Raw genomic sequence first — 8,697 nt, 5'->3', positions numbered from 1 at the left:
TTTTTTTTTTAGTTTTTTTTAAATAACAGATAATTAAATTGTACATACTGTGCTTTCTGCAAATATAAATTATTAGAATTAATTTATGATATAATATTATTAACTACATTTAGGTGTCTCAGTCCATTGATTTTATTCATAGTACTACGTAGTACCTAGATTTATTTTTACTTTTAAAAAAGTAAAGTAAAATCACATGTTCACAAATAATTTAAACCAAAAGTTAATTTTATAATTAAAACGCCAACGTTTATTAAGAAACGAGTGTCCATAAATTAATAATGAATAAACTGATACTTCATAGCGACACATGCAAAATGTTTTTCTTCACCTAAGATTTAAATTTATTACGCGGTATGTGCGTGTTTATTTGTCTCACTGGGTTACAAAAAATATTAGTTACAATTCCTCTAATTATGTAGTTAAATATATAAGTAATCAATAAATCTTATATATAACATATATGAATCGGTAGCATTTTTTTTACTATTACAATGAAATTAGCTTGATTAACTGTATAATTAAATTAATATTAGAATTTAAACCGTACATAAACTACATTTAGTAAACCCAATGTCCCTTGTATCATTTAAATTTATATATTTTTAGATTTTGAAATTACCCTACAACTTAAAAATATATTTGTAATTCCAAAATTGCTCTTAATTTGTTTTTAAATACTAAACAGATTTTGTTATTTATTTGCAAATGAAAAATATAAGATAAAATATCAAATAATATTTCCGCAAGTTACATAATTTTTAACACAAACAGGTGTAACTTTCACTTTTTTTTCAGTATTTTGATAAGTTGACTACGACAGGTTTATCCTCCCCTGATATGTTTGCTTTGGTCGGCAACTGCGTTGGCTGGTTTTCTGTTAGCATTCTAGGTATCGTGTGTATGGAGTTAAGAAATCTTTCTGCGCTTCTGCTATACAAATTTTTATGAAAATTTTTATACCCATGGGTATAACAGAATTTATAGCAGAAAATGGGCATCGTGTGGGGTGGGCTTTAACGACTTCCACTCCTCCTCCCCGCCACACCCCCTTTTTTTTTTTCCGTGTATAGCGCGCATCCTTATTTTTTTCCTTTACTTGAGGGGAAAAAAGGGCGCGCTATACACGAGTATATACGGTACATGCCAGTTATGAATGCGGTGGCATTGAGCGTGAAAGGCAAGCAGGATGGAAGGAGGTGAAGTAGAGGAAGGGAATAGGTACATATCAGTGTGGGGTGGCCAAGGAGGTTGAAAAATCTTCTTGGACAAGGCATTTTTCTTAGTGCTGTACGCGTTCACAATACATATATGTTAACCTTGTATATATAAACACACATAATCATTACAAAAATTGATGTATTTAGAACACTTATTTGTAACTGGGCCATTTCAAGTCAGCACCATTTGGTTCTGGAAGCTCCTCCCACTATTTGACTCTGCCGGTCCGTTCCATTAAACGATTAAACACTTTTCCATCAAACAGTGGAGCACAACTCGCAAAACTTTTGATACGCACTGCATAATGTTTCAAAAAATTAAATGTTTTAGTACAAAACTACTTCTAAGTATTCAAATTCCTTGTTTGTATATAAAGAAAAAAATCTTCTGAACACCATGATGCCCACTTTTAAAACATCTGGCGTTTGGTAAATGTTTATTATAATTCATCCGGCATGGCCAAAATTGGCAATTTCACACAACAGTGTCTTAAAACTCTTCTAATTACCTACGCTACCACTCAAGGCATGTGCATTGGACTTTGTCATATCCTTTTCAATATGTCTCGTAGATGCACACTTTACAACGTAGAGTCCATACTTCCTCACTTCCTCGCATGAAGAGGCGACTTGGTACTTGATGACAAGCATTGCCCTTGCATCCTTGTCTCTGTACAAAAAACAATATAATATTTAATCAGTTAGGCAGGCCCCTTAAAAATTCTATTCAATTCTTTTACTTCGGCATCTTAAAAAAAAGTTTTATTTTATACACCATATTAAAAATTAACCATTTTAAAACAGTATTCAGTGGTACTACAGAAGCAAAAGGTACCTATATACGTATGTACATTTGGAGGGATGGGGAAGATATGTCTGATATAATCCATCCTGGTTGCGCCCCCAGACTCAAGGTGAACCTCACTGCGACAACAGTCTATACCAAGGAACAAAGTTTTAAATTATATTAATTACTCCGGTGACTGTAAAACCCAGTGTCATTGCATATTATCATCTCAATGTTAAACTGACTGTACACGTGATCAAACTCACTGTCTTAGTGACGGGTAGAACACACATGCCGATAAACGAACCACTTAAAACAAACACACCTTTCAATTCTCAAAAAATGTTAGCCAATTAATAATGAAAAAATCTACCACTCTAAACTAGATCCATAAGTATTTATGAATATGAATACTTTTATAATAAGTAGCATGACATATGTTAGTACTTAGCAATCTCATCAAAAATTTGTAATGTGAAAAACATAAAATTTGTTTTCTATGTCTAGGTCTAGAGAAAACATACAGTGCCTGAAACCAAATTAATAATTTCTATACAAACTACACGGAAACCTTAACATTTTCAGGATGACTATAAGTTATGAAGTCAAAGCTATCGCGTAAGTGGAATTGTAACATGGCTTCGCTTCCAAAGTCAGCATACTTTTTGTAATAGCATTTATTTACTTCAAATTGCCAAGATCAGCTCTGAATAATTTGATGTTTAACATTAGCAAAAAATTCTATTTTGTAAATGTTTTTAAAGTTTTGTTTCTAGGTGAGAAGGAAATTAATATTTTGTGCAGCTATTTAAAATGGTGACATTAAAGCTTTTGATTCTGTGTATTACGTTGCATGTCAAAATGAATGAAACCTTGAACTGAAGATTTGCATTCATACGTGGAACACGTAAAGCCGTTACAAAATAATGTATTAATACTAATAAAAGAACCATGTTAAAACATTTTTTGAATAGAGCCAAGAATTTATACTATGAACACTCTGCAACCAAGAATGAATTACAATTTAAAGGTATGAATTACAGCAAAACAATGTACAGATTTAATAGATTTTGGAAATTGCTATCAAGATTACAAGTAAAAGTAAAAAGAGTATAAGTAAAATAATAGTCTGTCTAACTATAAACCCTGTAACGTATATTTTTTTTTCTTCCCCCCATCCTCCCCAGAATTAAGTTCTACATGTCCACTCCAAGTTTCATATCGAGAAATATTTTTGGGGCACAATTTTAATTTTAAGAAGTCTCAACAACAAAGATTTAAAGGGTGAATTACCAAACTTGTAACTCCAAACTTAATTAAAATTTGTTTTTAAACTTAGTTTGTCATTAACATAGACGGCTCATTATAGAGGCCCACTTCTACTGTAAATAAAACTAGCTGATATCGTCATAAAAATATATTGTTTTCATCATAAAAAAATTCTCATTTTGCTAAAAAAAATACATTTATGACAACTTGAGTTTTTAAAATAAACTAACTTCTATGAACATGGACTACAACATATTACATGGCTATTTTTTTTACCATGGACATCAAAGGAAGAGGTGAATGCGATAGTTGCAAAGAGGTAAAAGTCTATAGTTACAATCAATCTACCATTAAGTGACATGGTTCTAGCAACCTTCTTGCTAAATTTATTTATGAGAAAAGAGGTGTTAGAACTCAAAAACAAAATTAATAAACATAAATAATGGTTCCATATTATAGAAGTAATTTAAAGCTAGTGTGTTCATAAAATTGCTGAACAAAATTACAGTTTATGTTGCCGCGGTTAATATCCAAAATGGTAAATACCAAGTTTTAAACATAAATATGAGATGACTCTGTTACTACATACAGTAGAACCCTGATTTTGCGAACACGGATTTAACGAAAACAGCGATTAACGTAAAGGTTTTCAGGAACCAACAAAAATCACCAATTTATTAAAATAATAATATAGATTTCCAAAAAATGCAAGTAAATAGTAATGGAATCTTATTAAAAAATACACTCTGTGGTGTCAGTAATAGAATGGAGGTACTATATATTAATATGTGCCTTTGCATCATCTGTCCAAATACGAAAAAATTAAAAAAATTGTTCAAATTGCTTAAAAACTCTTGGTGCTGTAACTGAATTGCGTAGGTGCGTGCCATTGCGCGCGCCTGGATAGATAGACTGTCCGCGACACATGACGTCATGAAGGGTTTCTTTGTCCGCATCCCCCTCCCCCTTCTCCATCCTTGGCTTGACTCACCACGTTATCTTCCAAATACGCCCGCATAGTAACAGTGCTAGCCAATAATCACACGTTTCCAAATATTCCCTTTCCCATCCTCCAGGTTTTTTCAACTTGTGACCATGTCACACCAATACGCCATTATCATTATTCTCTAGATGTGTAAAAGTAACGAAAAAAAGCGTACCCATATGTATTCGTTACTATAACAATTAGTACTCATTACTATCGTATCGTTACGTTACTCGTTACTTCTGAAACCGCATTAAAAAGCTATGTTATGTTGCACCAACGAATCGAGTCGTATTGCGTACGCGTACATTATTACGTCGCGTAAATAATAATAAATAGAATATAAACAATTAACAATATTTGATAATTAACAGCTTTTGTTAACCAAGAAACAATTAAATCTCATTAATGCGGCTTTTTTATATTATCTCTTTTAAGATAATAACAAAAAAAAAACGTGAAAATACGCGATAATAAAAAACAAAAACATACATATTTCTAATTTGTAAACAATACTTTCTTACGTTGTTTCTGTTCCAATCTCAAACTTTGTCTACACACACAATACCTTTAATAAACAGTAAAAAACTTTGACGACGAATTTCCAAATTATACTTTACTTAATAAACAAACATCGTTCTTTGTAACGCAAATTCATCGAATATGCGCGCGCATGCGTAAAACATACGCAAAATGCGAGTAACGAGATGCAGCCGTGTGTAACGTTTCGTTACTCGTTACTAGATGGTGCACCCGTTACTCAGTACCGAATACATACGGTTTGCTACAGCTCTATATTCTCAGTAAGAGCTTTGTGCGCGGTGTTTAGTTTTTGGAATACGTTTTTTATAAGTGCTGCGCAGCTGAGCGAACAAAGAGAGTCAGCCGGCGGCCACGCCGCGCCGCAACAGCAGCTGACCGAGTACAATGACCTTTCTCCGCGTACGGCGTGCTATGGACGGTAAATTTCCATCAATTTGCGGCCTTTTTTTTTTTAATTTTTTACTGTGACGCAATGTGTATGTAGCTCGTTTTTGTTATATACGCTGCAGGTTGCGACTGTATTTTAATAAACTTTAACGTATTTCTTACACTTTACATATTTTTAAACTTTTTTTTATGCCTCATTTTTCACGGTTTATAAAAATCTGTATGTACGACCGAGGTGTACGTACGAACCGGGGGCCGTACGAGCGAGATCAAAAACGTTGAAGATGGAAAGTTGACGAAGTCTGAGATAGCACGGCAGCACAAGATATCAGCGTCGACCCTATTTACGATATGGAAACGTAGGTACGTGATTATGAGTGCGGGGGTCATTGAAAATCGGTAAATCGGATTTAACGAAACATCGATTTAGAGTAAACATTTTCGGTAACCGTAGCACTTCGTTAAATCGGGGTTCTACTGTATTTCAAAAATAAAGCTGTGATGTAAAACATTCATGTTTAAAGGAAAATGTATTGGACTCATGGTTCACAATATTTTCCTATCCCTACAAGATTATTATTTTACAGAATAAGTCATGAGTGTGTGTTTATAGTGTCCTGAAGGAGTTACAAGGTATGCATATTGTTACAATCAGCAATAATGTTGCAGTTACCAGTTTTTTATTCTTCACACCTGTAAAATTTTTCTCCGGGAGTTAAGAGGTTTTATAACTAGACCAATAAATTATATTTCATAATTCTGAACTAAAAAAAGATGCTCAAAAAAGGCATATACGTAACATGAAAACATAAACATGAAAGTACATACATAATAACTGTAAAATTATTACATACTCCATCAAAAAAGAATAAGTTTATTATCACTTTCTCAAGCGTTATTTTCATATAGGTACTGATTTTACATACAAGGCACACTAACTATAACTATACTATAGCACTTCTCATCCTTAGATCGCAGTGTGCATTTAAATGAGCATTACCCTTTCCAATTAACAATATCTGCCATTAGCTTTGTTCTTATTTCGGTGTGCTCTATTGCCAGATCCACACCACTAAGCAAAAACAATTTTATACACACTTTGTAATGTAATAAAAAAAAATTTTAAATGTATCTAAACCATTTTATTTTGTAAAGTAAATTTTTAATGAGAATTTTAGAAATACAATTTTATTTTGTATTTTATTAAGACCATCATCTGATAATACAGTAGACTTCCTATAGTCCGGAATCAAACAGTCCGGAATGCCTGATGGTCCAGTACCACCAATGAATGTACCTACAGACTTAAAAGCCAACTAAGCGAACCTAAGCTATTAACCTAAATTTTTTTTAGCTAGGATTGAAAAACTCTTTTACGGTACACACATAAGTGGCAGTCAGAAATGCTCTGCTCAGCCTGGCAACAGTCTGCAGTGTTCGACACAGTTCAGGATTGATCGGCATGCTTAGAGTTTCTTCAGCTTCACACTTAGTTTTAGTTAGGTTGATTGACAATTTTAATTTTGGCCTGTGTGTGTGTTGAAATGTTCATCCTTATATTTCTACTGAACAATATTTGCAGACAATCTTGCAGACCTATTTGCTCTACAACTTAGCTTTTATTATTAAGAAATGTACTGTTTATTGATTCAGCATTTTTAGTAATCCTGACCAGCTAAGCCCGGATGTGCCGGATAATTGGAAGTTTACTGTATTTATTACTGTATTGTATTTATTTCCAAGGAGTAGTAATGAAATACACCATTGTGTTTTTAATGTTTTTACATAATTTTAAATTAAATTTTTTTGCTCTTTAGAGCATAACGCATAATTTTATGGAATGCTTGTTAATAGTGAAAAAATGCTACAAATAGTTTTTCCTGTGAAATAATAATTGGTGTTTATCATTTAATTATTATTTTTTTCAGAATGAATCTACTGTTGATAAACACTAATTTATAACCTTAAAAAAACACAGTAAAATTACAATAAATTATATTAATATTTATTATAATCAAAGATAGTATTCAAAATAAATTTTTAATGTTAACAAGCTGGGTATTATCAGTCTGGCAACAGTGGTCGTCATTTACTCTGCACTGCAACATAAGCCTGAGACAAGACTATAGGTAGTACTCAGAAATTTTCAAACACACACAAGTACAAACTAAAACATATTACAGTATGTTGTATAGTGAAATCTCAACACAACATCACCTGAAAAAACCCGTTTTTGTTCTTAAAAATGAAAATTCTTTGCACTGAACTGCTAATAAATGTACCATCTTGTAGGGATGTAAAAATATGTACTATAACATGAGAAACTCTACACAGAGAGGGGCTTTGTAATGATATTTCACTGTAGTATTTCATCAAGCAAACACAACTAATGAATACTCAGCATACATATGAACTAGGAAATACTAATGCTCATCTTTATAATATTTTAATATTACCGACCTTTGACTAAGAAGAAAGTAAATAATGAAATAACATACTTTTTTTTGGAAAAGAGGGGATAAGGAAGACTTTCTTTTTGACTTCTTAAATACATACTATTTACATTTTTTTACACATATTAACAATCATGATAGTGCTAATGTAATTTATGGTTGTTTTTATCTGATTTCTGCTTCTGATGAACTACATAGCTGAAGATGGATATTTGCAAGAAGCACACATCATTTATTCACTATACATACTGAAAAATTATGCTATTAATTCAACAGCTTGTAGAATTGTATGTTTCTATATATCAACTTTCATAGCTATTATTTATTAGTTATTACTTGGTTTCCAACATATTCTTGAGTAGCTAGTTTTAAAATTCTTAGATGACATTGCAAAATTCTTGGGTAAAATTGGAAACAATCTTAAGTCAAAAATAAATTTCTAAAGCTAAAAAGGCAATGCTTACTAAAGAGCCATAAGAATTTATACAACATAGTAAATTAATTAAAAATTATTCCATCCCACATAAATTCTACCAACAAATTATTTTCAGAGAAGTTAATTTTGATGCTAATTTAATAAATTCCAGAATATATTTATTTCCATGAAATAATGAAAGAAACTGACCTCCAAGCCTTCCCAACCCAGTCTTTTAGATTACTGAAATCATTATTGACATCTGGTTAGTGCAATTGGCTTGGAAATCTGTGGCTGGGGAAAATGTAGTAGACTGGGGTGGAACTGCTGACACTCATGTGAATAAGTGATATTTTTCAAATGCTAGTTGTATGAAACTGAGACAAAATATCATTTCTGCCTCACTCTGCAGCTTTAGTGCTACGGAAAGAATCTTCTGCAATCACCTCCCATAATTTGGGGTACAGAAAACAATAATTTGTAACACTGAATTCCATGTAGTGTACCATGATGTATCATAGTTAGTGTGCATTTGCACCAATATCTTTATGATGAAGAAATAAAAAATAAAGAAAACTTTTGTATAATTTTTAAATAGATACAAAAAGGCTTAAATAAAATTATTTATAAATAAATTT

Source organism: Bacillus rossius, chromosome 1 (assembly GCF_032445375.1).
Source record: "Bacillus rossius redtenbacheri isolate Brsri chromosome 1, Brsri_v3, whole genome shotgun sequence".
NCBI lineage: Eukaryota > Metazoa > Arthropoda > Insecta > Phasmatodea > Bacillidae > Bacillus > Bacillus rossius.
Note: the sequence above shows the minus strand (reverse complement) of the source record.